The 14,858-nt window shown below is 44.8% G+C and overlaps 1 protein-coding gene across 1 annotated transcript in view; it reads left to right on the forward strand.

The window, feature by feature from the left end:
- LOC138567708 (tubulin tyrosine ligase 3-like) overlaps nucleotides 1-14,858 on the forward strand; it is a 673,617-nt gene that overhangs the window by 516,272 nt on the left and 142,487 nt on the right. The gene's annotated exons all lie outside the window — the stretch shown is intronic.

The raw sequence follows: 14,858 nt of genomic DNA on the forward strand, positions 1-14,858 counted from the left end.
TTGTAGTTGCATTCCTAATACCGCGCTAAGCTCGCATACAGAAAAACTTGTCAAAAGTTAGAAAACAGGTGAAAAATGTTACTGCTAGCTTGCAGTAACATAGGTCTCCCTCTAGTTGGCAGTGTCGCTGCGCTAGTCAATGCACAACATTTGCTCTCACTCTGCCTGGAAACAGTTATATTTTAACATCGACTTCTCTTAGGCACGTATGAGTACACAGTCTTGGTAAAATTCAACTGCTGATTTACATAACATAAATGTCTCAAATACGATAGCAAGAGCAAATAAGAACTTAGCTGCTGAAGCTGCTTTCTCCTTCACTTCTCTCCTGACTCCTGATTCACTTCTATCATTCTTCCAGGCAGTACAAACAGCCAAAACTTGCTGCTGGGGTTTCCAAGGCCTAACTTAAAGGGATCTCCGAATGCATGACCTGCCACTAGGGTAAAACTAATGAAAGGCAGTTTAGAGTGTTGGTCAAAGGGTCTTTGTTTTCACTGTAGCCAATCAGCATGTATGTTATCTTCCTCCATCTTGGCTTCGGAAAGCTTCCCTACTCTGAGCACAAGAGTTAAGGCCTAAACCAAGGTCAGAATAAATACTGAGAAAAAATAATAAAAAGACCCACACATACACAGGTAAAACCCTTCTGCCCCTGGACCTGGACCTGACAAATGCTCTTCAAGATCTCTCAGCTCTGCAGTCGGAATCAAGTGCTTGCCAAACCTTCTCAGCACCTCTTAGCATCATTTTCTTATCACAGCTTCTCGGCACTGCCTAGCAACAAGTGTTGTGAGACAAGCATGGTATCAAGAGAGATGACACAGACAATAGATATATATTTCTAAACAAAACCGTATTAATAATCAGGAGAGTTTAACGCCTAACTAGCCCTATACTATGGTGAAATCTAAGGAATGTCTGTGTCCACAAGTCCAAACCAAAATCTGTCTGGTTGTGTCAAAACCTATGCGTGTCCTCAACAACTACAACAAAATCTAGTGGGGAAATGTTCTCAACCAAATATAAGTGTTCAAAAGTAAATGTGCAGCTACTGGCAATTTAGTTTCATCGAGAGTTCTCTGTCTCAAGTTCAATACAGTTCCAATGTAACTTTGTTTCAAGGAGGTTTCATCAAGTTCTGAAGTTACCTTCTGTAGGTTCCAAGGATTCACAATTCGCATCAAAAGGGGGTCTTGGTTTTCCCTTCCCCAAGTTCACATGTAATCAAGTTCATACAACACTGTGATCTTGGGACTCACTTCCCCAAGGTATATACTGAGCAGTTGACTTGTTTCCTTTGTTCACAAGAGAATACAGGGTCTATTTGACCTGTCCTTTGGTTAGCTTTAACATGGGCACACACTTCTTTGCTGTTTTTCCAATACTCACTTCTTTGCTGCTTTTCCAATACTTAGTGGTTTCAGGTCTAGGCGCTGTTGTTAGACCACACATTCCACCCATTACAGACCCCAAAACCAGCAACCACACATCTTGTGTGTGATTTGACTCTTGATGTTGGCAATGTTTGTGTTAGGAAAATTACTGGTCTAGGCGCAGTTGTTAGACCACACTGTGCACCACCCCGACCTGATTGGTCCATCTCACCCTCATAATGGACACCCCAGGACAGACCCCTGCCCGGCAGCCCCTGCGGCTACGGGCCCCAAGGCAAATAGTGGCTCCCACAGAGGCGGCTCCAACCTGTGTCTGCAGGTGTCAGCAGGGGAAGCCAGTGGCCAGCCATCAACCAGCAGCAACTAGCAGGTTAAGTGTGGCATGAGTGGGGAGTTGAGCAATCACTTTACTCCAGAAAGCCCTGCCACTCTCCCTTACCTTACCTCAGAACATAGTTTGCCAGGCTTCTACTACTCAATAGCTCTACAAAGGGTAGGGACTGCTGAATTATCAACTGAGCTATACTGGGACGGTAGTGTCAACACTAGCCTGCGTCACACTTTTGCGAACCTTTAGTTTTTCTCTGAGCCACATCTAGATGGGGCCACATTGGGACGGAACTGTGATTATTAAAATAGAAATGAAAATGTTACCTGCATCACTCTCTTAGGGAACACTCAACACTAGCATTCTCCCACTATAAATGTACTTTCAATTATAGGTATAACAAACCATATGTGTCTGTTATAATACTATACCTATTGTATTATACTCTGAAACATGCTGCATTATGAAACCTAGGCCTTTTCCCACTATACAGGACTCTCAAATCTAGATGTAGCCTCCATCTTTGTATATTATATTTTAAACCTAATGCATTGTGAAATCTAGGCCTCTCTCCCACTATACAGGACACTCAAATCTAGGCTTAGCCTCCATGTTAGGCAACTTTGTTTGAAACCTTCTGTATTGTGAAACCTAGGCCTCTCTCCAACTATACAGGACACTCATATCTAGGCGTAGGCTCCGTCCTAGCCTACTGTGTTTGAAACCTATTGCTTTGTGAGACGTAGGCCTCTCTCCCACCATACAGGACTCTCAAATCTAGGTGTAGCCCCCATCTCTGTATATTATATTTGAAATCTTCTGTATTGTGAATCCTGGGCCCCTCTCTGTATATTATATTTGAAACCTTCTGTATTGTGAAGCCTGGGCCCCTCTCTGTATATTATATATAAAACCTTCTGTATTGTGAAGCCTGGGCCCCTTTCTGTATATTTGAAACCTTCTGTATTGTGAAGCGTGGGCCCCTCTCTCTCCAAGACTCTCAAATCTAGGCATCAAGCCAAATTGCGAATGTTCGTTGTGAGACATAGAACCCACTAACCAAAAAACTCTAATCTCTGCATACTTAACTCTGACAAAATCCCACACAACCACCTCTCGAACAGCAAACCACACGTACTTCACCACACCGCAACAACAAATAAACAACACCAACAGCACACGAGGACTGACATCGACTTGATACTCGCACCAAAGCTCAGCGCACAGTGGAAACCGAACTGAAGCTGCCAACAGGACACCACTTCTCTCACTATCCTACTCCCTCTTCACCCTACTAACCCACCCCGCCTTCTCGCTTGCAGATCCACCTGAGCGCTTGGGGACCAATTCCAATTGGTGACGGTGCACGGTACAAATACCTTTTAACATTTATCATCACAGGTCACACAACCATAAATTCCCCCAAACCGTTTTTCAGTAATGTTCAAGACAACTCTTCAATTCCCTTATAGGTCTTTCAGATTATTCTTAAGGTGCTTACTTTAGATTATAAACTACCCACTAGGGAACACGTAGGCATTTGGGCGGGGACCTTGTATAAGGATAGAACATGCCGATTATGTAACACCACCATTTAAACCTCTCGCCGTGTCCTCCCGAGTTGCCCAAAGCTAATGATCCCATACTTGAAGAAATATTCTCACTAGTCATCTCACATTCAATTTATTGAATCTAACCAATTTTGGAATAATATTTATTGTGCCAGCTCAATTATAGGGACAGCTTCGGCTTTCTATATTTGGAAGGAGGCTCGTCGTGCATTAGCATTGAGTTGATATGAATTGTATGGATGTATAGTGTTTTTACTTTGTTTGCTACTGCATGCATTTATTAGACTGTTTTTAATCAACTCTTAATTCTTCTGAATCAACTTCTGTATCTTTTATATCTAAGCAGGATGTGTTTTCTTTCTCATTTTATAATTACTATATGTATATTATGTGCTGAAGGCTTTTAATGTTTAATCAAATGCACAATAAACAAATAAAAATAAAAACAAGGTGCTTTTCTGGCTTTGGGTTACTTGATATACTTCATTGGCCCAGAATGTTCATGCAGTCTTTTAACCCTTCATAGTTCGATCAAGTAACAGCTTTCTTTTCATTCAATATTTCATAAATGCAGCATTTAGTTGTTTTCATTCAAACCACGACTTTCCTGCTGCTCAATACTCAGTAAATGTAATGTTGCATTGTATTAATCAGGATAGCGCTTTTCATTCAATTCATAAGTTGTTCAGGCTTGAATGCACTTTTTATGCAGTTTGGTATTCAGTAATTGCAGTTTTCAATTGTGTGGGCTTAAACAGCACCTTTCATTCAGTACAACATTCAGAAAGTGTAATATTTCACTACTTCTTTGGACTGTTTTCATTGACAAAGTCCCTTGGAATGCTCCAGAGTTCCTAGTGTCTCCCGACACTTACTGTGTCTCTGTAGCTCTGTTCGGTGGCTTTTCTCCGAGCAGGAAAACCAACTCGCCAGCTTGCTGGGTGCTCCACTCAGCACACACTGGCCTTTTTGCTCGGCTCTGCCTCTGCTCCCTGACAGCGCTTGCTTTACGCTGTCCCTCACAAGGGCTCCCAGTCCTGCACATTCACCGCGGCGGGACTCTTGTGATCTTCGTCAGCGGGTCGGCCTCTCGGCTTCTCGCTCCTCAGCACAGCAATTTCTCGACTCTCTTTTCCTTCTGCGACTGCACCTCTAATGTGCTTCTGGATTCCATCTTTTATACTCTCTTCTACTACTAACAGGCTGCAGGTGAAACGAGGTATACTCAATAGCCAGACCCTGCTTGAGGCCATTATTAGTATGACATGCCTGATCTTCATTGCTACATGCCTCCTGATCATTCCTCTTCGTCCAGAACTAGAGTTATGTTTATAATAGGAAATATGTACTATTCCTAGTTGCCTCTTCGTCTTCTCAGTACTTAAGGGAAAACTACAGGGGATTATGGGATGAGATTGTCAATAGCCCATAAGGGCTAGGGGAGGGGGGGGTAGGTCAGTATCAGGAAAGGGGGGATACCATGTCTCGCCTTCGGGTACCTTCTCTCCAATCTCCAAGGACCCTCCAATCAGGTGATCCTCCCTCGCTGTTCACCCCCAGGGTCGGGATCCAAAAGCGATAGCCCTTCCCTGGACACTAGAACAGAAGATCCCTGGGGCGTAGATATGAGAGTGCCGTTGGATTTCTCACAGTGTTCATTATGGCTTTTCAGCACTGCTCAAGTTTAAGTGTTTTCTCTGATATCTCAGAACATCTCAGTGTCAAGTGCCCTACAAGACCTCTCAGTGCCTCCTATGGTCAAGACATCAAGATTTCTCTTGACCTCTTAATGTCAAGTGCTGTTAAAATCTTCTCAGCACTGCACAGGGTCAAGTCTTGTCAAGTCGTCTCAACAGTATTGGTGGGGTGCACTGTACTCACACTTTCTCCAGTGAACTGTCAGGAATCGGGGTGGTTGGCTGCTGGGGTGACCTCCCACTGGAGTGAGGTGAAATGGACAGAGTGGTGACTACACACAGGCCCTAAAATCCATCATCAAGATATTGCAAATCACCAAGTATGATGCCACTGCACTCCACTGTAAGGTGGCCTGTCTTATCCAGAGCGGCAGCTTCAAGTAAGCCCTGAATGTGATCCACAGCCATACCAAAGTGCTAACCAGAGTCCACCATGGGACTGCCTCATTCGAAGCAGCACATAGAAGCTCTAAGAAAATGCATCGGAGATGCATCTGATAAGATGGCTACCGCTACAACGAAAGACTCCATCCATCAAGACCTAGCAAGCACACAGCACCCTGATTGGGCAAAGGTACAGCAAATGGCCTCGGCACAACATAGCCAGAAGACGTAGCCGGCCGTTTCCAAAGGCCATTGCTCAAGGCCGGGGAAACTCTCTGCAGCATTACGTCGATCAAGACCGTCTCTTCCTCTAAGGTAAGTGAGCACCGAAAATGCACGCTATTACCACGTCATCTCCCTATGATCTGCTTGTATGTGCACTCGACTATGTATCATTACGCTCGGCCGATCGTCATACTGCTCTGCCACTTCCCTACCTGCCTCTTCCCCAGCTAAACATGAGTCCTACCACAACCCCGTGGGGTTACCAGTTGAACCAGATCTACCACCTACAACGCAGCCAAGAAAAGGTACAGCCTGGTCCCGTGATCTCCCTAACACCCTTGAAATACTCTTCCGTGTTCCTGTGCTCACCGTTGCAGCAACGGAAGCCCAGGATGACCCTGCAAGGTCCCCTGACCTCCCATACTCCCCACATATTTTGCCTACCCACCCTACCAAGCTTCCCGCCAAAACGATTTGCATGACTAATTGCACGGCCCCATTGGTAATAAACAGCAAAACGTCTGCTCTCCACTGCCACGGCAACAAGTATGCTCATCCCATACTCACAATGCCCCCCAGCATTGACCACGGAACAATAAAACACAACACCCCACCCCCCCCAGCCACAGAGACCAGAAACAAGTGTCTGCGCAGGAGAACATACCCCACTTACTCTTCATAAACACCACCTTGGCAAATTAGAAACTCGAGGTTAGCCACTCGCACCTCTACAAAGACACCTGCAGTTCACAAACCACCTAGGCCTCCCGACCCACTTCTGTTTAAAGAAACTACCATACTCATGGTCCATGCTGCCTCTTTGTCACCCACACAAGCCAAATTAACACCAAGGCCTCAGCAGGGTACCCAATATTTTGCCGCCCTTACCAAGGGGGCACTGATTAACGCTAGGTCCATTCCTGCCCAAGCAACAGACATTCATGACCTCACACGACCTAGACTTACTAGCCATCGCAAGATCATGCCCTTTCCCTCGCCATTCCCCAAGAGTTCACCATCCTTAGGTCGGATAGACAGGACACCAGAGGGGGAGATGTAGCCCTGATTTCGTTCACCATGTCAACAACCCCACGCATGTTGAAGGTCGCACCCTCGACTGGATTGCGGACCTCAATGGCAAGGTAGATATTAATGACATCCACCTGTGTCCCTGGTCCGACCACTTTGTAGTAACACTTACTATCCCACAGTCAACACCTCCAACATCTCTGCTATGCCTCCCACTTGGGCACGTAGCTCTTGCAAAATCAACAAGATCAGCATCACACCTCTACTATCTGAGCTCCAACCAGAAAACTACGAGCACATTGCCAACAATCCAGCTACACTCGCAGACATCTACCTAAAAACATTGGCAACTGCTGTAGACACAGCCGCCCCACTAGCACACCGGAAGGCCAAGACTCTGACCCACTTCAACTCATGCTACACTAGTGACCTACAGGAACTGATAGCCATGAAACGACAGGCTGAGCTAGCCTGGGTAAAGTCCCCATCAGATGCCCACAAAGCCCTCTTCAAAGCCACTGCAAAGACTTGTCTCAGAAAAGGAAGTTGCCCCAATTCTCAAAAACCTCAAACTGCCCAGATGTAAAGGGGACACCTGCCCAGCCCCGACTGTGACAGTCCGGTTTCCGACCTGGCCATGGAACAGAATCTGCCTTATTGGACCTACAAAATCAACTTGACGCCATTAGAGACGAAGGCAAGCCAGCCCTTCTCCTCTTACTAGACCTATCTGCCACCTTCGACGTGATTGATCACAACATTCTCTGCCACCATCTCGCCTCAGCAGCTAACTTCTCACCTGAAACCACTTCATGGATAGCTTCCTTTCTGGCAAACAGATCAATCAGAGTCTTCTCTGATTTGCCTGCGCCCCTCCCTCTTCCATCTCATGTGGTGGGCCCCAGGGTTCCTGTGTGCCACCCACACTGTACAACCTCTTTGCCAAAACTCCATTGATATATCTTACACCAACTATGCCGATGATACGCAACTTCTTCTACCTCTCTCTGAAAACTACCCTGAAGACTCACAAACACTCAATGCAATTTACTCGACGATCCGGGCTTTAATGGGAGCTAATGGTCTCTGTTTAAATGATGATCAGATTGAGATCCTGTTGGTTGGTCCTCCAGCTGTGATAAAAAAACGAGATCCTCAATAGGTCAATTTCAGCATTAATAGGTTTCAGATTCCTGTCTCCTCATCTATAAAGACCCTAGTCGTTTATCTTGACCCCAGACTTTCGCTGACACGTCAGGTCAACACCATTGCCACCTCAGCCGCTTACACCACAAAGCTAATCAATGCCGCCAGACCATTTCTTGCTCCAACAAACTGTCTGATCATTGCTAGGGCCATCATCGTAGCCAGGCTATGCTATTACAACGCCCTTTTTGCTGGCACTTCCACATATAACATCCACAAACTCCAAGTTATCCAGAACAATGCTATCCGTGCTGCTCTTAACATCCCAAAAAGAGAGCATATAACTGAAGCAAGAAGAAGCATCCACTGGCTCCCAATCAAAGAAAGGATAATCTTTAAAACCTTATCCATCACTCACAAATGTCTGTCCAACTCTGCACCGCCCTACCTCTCCCAAAGATTTTCAAAGCCTCAGTCCTCTTGACCTACTAGATGGGCCTACACACACAGACTTATCCAGCCTAAATCAAAATCGATAGAAAGTGGGGGTGCTAGCTTCCCATCAGTGGCAGCTCATCTATGGAAATCTCTCCCCACTCACCTAAGGGCAGAACAATCCTACTGGTCATTCAGGAAAGCTCTGAAAACCTGGCTCTTCACCTAACCCACCTGACATTCCAACTCCCAATCCGCTTGACATTCGCAAACCTGTGTAACTGGCTCTTCAACCAGGCACATTTATGCCCCTCTCTTCTTCATAATTGAGTGCAACTGGTTGTAACAACGCCTTGATGCCTGAGGGTTTAGTGCACTTAACACATGTCAAAATAAATAAATAAAACTCTTAATGTCAAGTGCTCATCATAGCTTCACAGCACCTTTTATGGCCAAGACCAATCTCCAGGTACTCCACGTTTCTTTACCTTCGAATGCCAACATTCCAATATCAGTGCCTTTCCTCCTGCTCTAAACAATAAAATATCGTCTTATATGTCTGAAGTTTTGTTTGATCTCTTTCTGGTTTGCCTCTACAACCACCCTTTACCCTATTTTCCTCTAATCCTCAAAGAGGTTGCCAAAAAGTTAATAATCCCTCTGCTTCCTCTTTGTACCAATACCTTGCTGCCGGAGTTGATAAAGTCTCTGTCTGACATTTTGTGTTCTGTTTCTTTAAGGAACAGTTCCCATATCCACCATAGATTGCCTTCCCTACAAAAGCTCCCCAATTCATACCGGCAGAAAGGCTTGGTTGGACATGTGCTTGCAAACTCTGAAGCTTCCTTGACAACCAGTATTCGCCTTTTTCTTCTCAATGGCAGAGAGAGCTCTGGTGCCATGTTCGTGGGCAGTTCCTGGGCGAACACCACCATTCTAAATAATTTGTCAGTCATGGAGGGTAAATATTTTTATTTGGGAGGCCTACATATATCCCCAAATTGGCGCACTCAAGTGATTTTCAACCTCATGGTTGTTGTATGCATGCAAGGTGATCACATTGTGAAAGAAGTGGGCCCTTAACCATGCTTGGTTTGGTTGCTACCCATCCACAAACTCCATGGGCAATCGAACTGTGTCTCTCGTTCCCCTGTGAAGCATATAAGGGACAAGCCCCTTACCTGCAAGGTGAGCAGAGCCGCAGCGGAAGAGAATGACCCCTGGAAGTGGCCAGCATCAGACAGATCACACAGAGCATGAGCCGTTGCTGCCGCGCATAGCCGTCGCATCCTGGAGGCAGGACCATGATGCATATGTGGTAAACGGAGAGCCTGCACCACACTGCTGGTTCCAGGCACTCTGGGAATTCTCATCTCGAGGTCTCAGGGAGGGAGAGTCTGCACCGGACTGAAGCAGCAGACCAACATGGCCGAACTGCGTGCCGGGTAAAGAAAGAGGAAGCCGACAAACTGAAAAGGACAGTTCCCAGGGGTGGACCGTGAACCAAAAGAGGCCCTGAAATAATGTTCAAAGTGGACTCATATTACACTTTTTCAGCAAGCCCAAGTATTTTCCTTTGAGAACATTTGGAAATTAAATGGGTTACCACAGAAAAGAGTCCCAGGGTGCTGCAGCCTACTAGGAAATCTCCAGAGTTCCATATGGGCAAGTCCACCCTTGATAGTTCCCACACAGAAGGAACAACCACCTCCTCTGAGGACGGGTCCCACGAGGAAACCGATACAAGAGCCTCATGAGGAAATTGGGGTTGATGACTACACTCCATGAGATGCCAACAGAGTACCCAAAACCTAAGCAAGTGGAATGAGTACATAAGGGGCCAAGTGGGCCTAAACACATGCCATAACTGAAAGGTAGAGCAACAACAACAAAAAAGAATATAAGACCCCAGAGGGGGCTACTAGGAACCAAAGAGTAAGCAAACATCTCCTAAGGGGTAAACCTAAACCTTATATCCCAGGTTGGGTGACCGAAAACTGAAAGAAGCAGAAAAACTAAAAGGGTTGTATATAAAAAAATACTTTCCTCAAGGCAAGACCCAGGAGGGGACTACTATAATCCAAAGAGATGCAAACCACCTTCAGGGGCTGAACCCAAAGCCTATATGATAGGAGGGTCGACTGAAAATCTGAAAAAAGCTGAAACAACCACAAGGGTTATATGTGAAAGAGGGAGACAACCCGCAACCATACACACAGGGTGGAGAACTGTAAGCTTACCACAGACAAATATAACCTACCCGATATCACATCAACATGGAAAGACGGACAAAGAACGGGGGAAGGAAAGTTGAAAGAATTGCAAGATAAAGGTTGTCAGTTGAGAGCCGGGCTATTAGAATTGAGCCGCACGTTGAGGAGGAACACAGGTGTACATTCTTTGCGCTCTTGTTATATAGAATGAACTGGTAATTTGTTTGAATGGTGCTAGAAAGCTGAAGCCTAGCGTGCTAAGAGGAACATTCTGGTCTTTTGTAGGAAACTATTATTTTGTTTGAACTGTATCCAAGACAAGTACCCTAGGCGTTCAAGAGAGACTTTCTCCATAGAAATGTTTTTGGGAGTGGGTCACACACCAACCAGCCAAGGCCAAGAAGGAGGGTATGAGAACCACTTCTCTAGGCCAAGTTTGATTTTCTGTTATTTAGTAGTTGGGCCAGTAAGATAAAGACAGGTTTGGAAGAGGACTAGTTGTGTTTGTGGGACATTGTGACGAGCATGGTTTCCTGTTTTGCAGACTAGGGACGTCCACCATAGCGATAGGGCCATGTGAGGATTTTTCTTTCATTTCAATAAAGCCAGAACTTGAACCAAAATGTCTAGTTATTCACTCCCTATCTCTGAATTAACACAACACACACACACACACACACACACACTCACACACACACACACACACACACACATGCATTACAGTGAAACACTCACACATGCATACAGTACAAAAACAAGTTGCCAGGTGTTTTTTTTGTTTTTCTTTACCTACGTTGTAGCCTGCCAGCCCTGCGAGAGTCAAGGGGTGCACCAGGCCATGGGGAAGTCCGTAAGCAGGGGGGATAACCCATCCCCGCCGCCCACCCTGGCCCCTATACTGCATCTTCTGGGATCTGAGTTGACTCCTCAGCATATGTGTGCAGACCAACGCATATCTTGTTGCCTTTTTACCTTTAGTTCTTGTTGTCTTTTTTTTGTACCCTTATGAATCCATTCCTCTGATATCTGAATAGTTCAATTACTGGGGCTGAGATTGATATTGTGGTTGAACTGTGGCACTGAAGTTTACATGGGCCAGAAAGGTGACAATGGGGCCTGAATGGGTGAGATATTCTCATCCCTTTCTCTGGGGGCATTCTGTCAAGCATCAGATCCACTGGACACTCTGGATCCCCCACAAGCCCTGCTTCCATGCTCTTTTTGCTGATCTCCTGATACATTATATTATAAATAATAAACAAAAAAAACAGACTTCTATTCATCAACAAATTAATTCAGTATGGCTCCGTCCTGCAAGACTAAAACATGGCATTCTATTCCCTCACACTAAAGACGCTGTCCTTGGCCACCACTGAATAATGGCCAATTTCAAACCTTCTTCAGTCACTAAAGTAATGAGAAACATTCAATTTCCCAATTTCAGAGTTAGCTTGAAGATGAAAGTCTCCTTGATCCTTTTCATTTGGCATTCGGAGCCACCCAGGCGTGCCTTTTAGAGGAACAAGAAGACGACTGGTCATTTGTGCACATTTTGTCTTCCTTCCTTTGTCTAGCCATAATCCTTTTGCAAATGTTCCCGCTTTCTTTCTTTTCCCCCTGTCTCTTCCAAATCCACCCTTCCTAGAACCCCTGGCTCTTCCAGGCTCCTCTCCTGCCCATTTCCCCTCTATTTCCTTGTCTTCTCCGCTGCCACAAGCCCTGCCACGTTGCTACGCTAGTCCAACTCTGTTCTTTGCAGTACTGCCCTCTGCACAGCGAGACCTCTCAGCAGTTCAAGCACGTCATTTTGCATATGCAATGGATGAATGCGGAATGGGTGTGTGCAACAAGCTTTTTTCACAGTGACCCATGTGGACATGATCTCCACCCTGCCCTACTTATCCTGCTAGACATGTCGGCTGCTTTCGGCACAGTGGATCCTTCCATTCTCCTTGCACTGGCACCACCCTTCCCTTGTTGAAATCTGCCTTTATTGACAGATCATAATACCTTGAGACTGTGGGGGTCCCCCACGGATCCTCTCCACTTCTACACCATTTTAGCACATACATGTGTCCACTTGTAGATATCATCCGGTACTTCCAGCACAACGTACAAATGCACGCAGATGGCACCTAACTAGTGGTGCGCACTTGCGACCAGATGCTCGGGATGTCAACCAATGATTCTTCCTTTGCTGGAAGCTCTTGTGAGGTGCATGACAGCATCCCAGGGCAGGACAAATGATGGCAAGCGCACTCACAGTAGGAAGACGTCTAAGACTTTCTTCTTCAGGACGCCCAAACTCCCTCTACCCTATCCTCTCTGCAGGCCTCAGCAGCAGGCATGGATGCAAGTCTGTTTCCAGCGGTGTCATCCCTCCATGCTCAAGTAAACCATATGGTCAAGACACACAATTCCACCTCAAACTGCTTTGGAACATCACGCTTCACATACTTGTAAAACAGTGGGGCTGAAAGGCACCTAGAACCGCGGCTAATCGCAATGGGGTCGCTTATACCTGGCTGCTACTATGCAGTAGATTAACATTCAGACAAATGCTCATCAATATATAAACCTGAAAAACAAGTCTACCAAAAAAACGGTGGGTCAAATGATAGTAAGCATTGCATTATACCCTGCTCCATTACAATGCACAAATGAAAAGTGGTCATGAGTGACGTTAGTCGTAAGGTGAAGATTGTAAAAGAACTGTCAAAACTGTCAACTGTATGGCCATCAGTTTTGGCCTATGGGCTTTCCTCTCTGGCCTAGCCGCCATGTGCCAAAGGGATTCTGATACAACATATATATATATATAAGACGCTCATTACTGTGACCATGACAATTTGGTGTGTATTGCAGAAATAGTGGCATATTTTCATGAGACTAATAACCCGCACAATGAGTGCTTAAGAAAGGCAGATTGCTGAACTAATATGCAATAGGACAACTATACAAGCAGACATGGGGTGGCAGCATGTTGGATTGAACCTACTAATGGGTTATAACTCAGTTCAAATCCAACATATCATGTTGCTACACCTTGAATTGGTCTAGTTCAGGTTTTTGAATAAAAGCATCATTATATTACCTTGAAAAAGCCCAGAAGGGAAAGCCCATAGGCTGAAACTGATCACGCTTCACTTATCATTCTCCCATTGGCCACCCAGTTTACCCATTAGCAAGCTACAGTTCAACCAAAATAAAATGGGCAGATTTTTTTAATGTTAATCCCCAAGATCAAACCCTACAGGCTCAGCCAACCTGAGCTGGCACTCCATTGCCTCAAGGATAAAATTCATAACTTTGTGATTTATTCACAAGGCTCTGCATTCAGCATACCTTCCCAACTACACTGAAGCCTCTGCTAAGGTTATTGAATTCTGCGCTTCACTGAACTCCATAATTCACCAAGAATCGCTTTAGTGGAAGGGTCCCACCATCTGGAACAACTTGCCCCTACAAATGCTCCTAGAACAGAACTACCTCTGTTTCAACTTCACGCTCAAGAGTCCTTATTTCACCTTATCCTAAGCCCACACTTCTTTCTTTTTACTCTACATTTCTCATTCTACCTCTTATCCTTTCACTCTCCCGTGTCAACATGCCTCTTTGTAGTAACAATTTGGCCACATAGGTGCCTTACAAGCTATCATACTATCATACTATATAATAAAAGGGCAGAGGTATGTTTGTCTGAAGCCATCCTGGCCTCGTCGCCTGTTATCACTGCTAAAGGGAGCTGTTGCCTTACGTACACAACAATAATACTTCAAGTTCATCTTTCAGGTGAATAAAATGTGTATTTTGACAATGATAACATACAATTAGCTGCAAAAAAGGCCCACAACAGGGATACCACTTTAACAACATACTTCAAGTTACATACACTAAGAAAAGATATACATTTAAAAAAATAACATATAAACAGAAATTCAGCACTATTTCTCCAACAAAATCAATTACTTTTTTATGTACTTATGTATTATGTAATTATTCATTGTAATTCCTGGTATGTATTATATCAATAATATTCTTCATGCATGTTGTAAACATTATTTCACTTCAATTTACTTTATTTTATGATCGCATGTGTACTTCGAGTCATGCTGCACGTGAATTGCATCACTCTGACATCCCTCAACATTATATATTTGAGTTCAAACCGTAAGTGGAATCCAAGACAATGAGGAACAGATACAACAATTGGACGTATGTACTATGTTGAACTTTCAACAGATTCTGTGAGATTTTGTTTGAGGTTACTACTCCTCCACGTAAAAGGAGCAAGGTCATTTCAAAACCTTTTTTTCTATTAACATAAATTACGTTAAAATCGACCACATAATATATTTACGCCGTCTTTCTTTACGCACTTTAGCCCGTGTTCCACTAGTCATTAAATAAATAAGTTGTGGCAGCGAGGACAG

Source organism: Ambystoma mexicanum, chromosome 2p, assembly GCF_040938575.1.
Source record: "Ambystoma mexicanum isolate Mex_15411 chromosome 2p, UKY_AmexF1_1, whole genome shotgun sequence".
NCBI lineage: Eukaryota > Metazoa > Chordata > Amphibia > Caudata > Ambystomatidae > Ambystoma > Ambystoma mexicanum.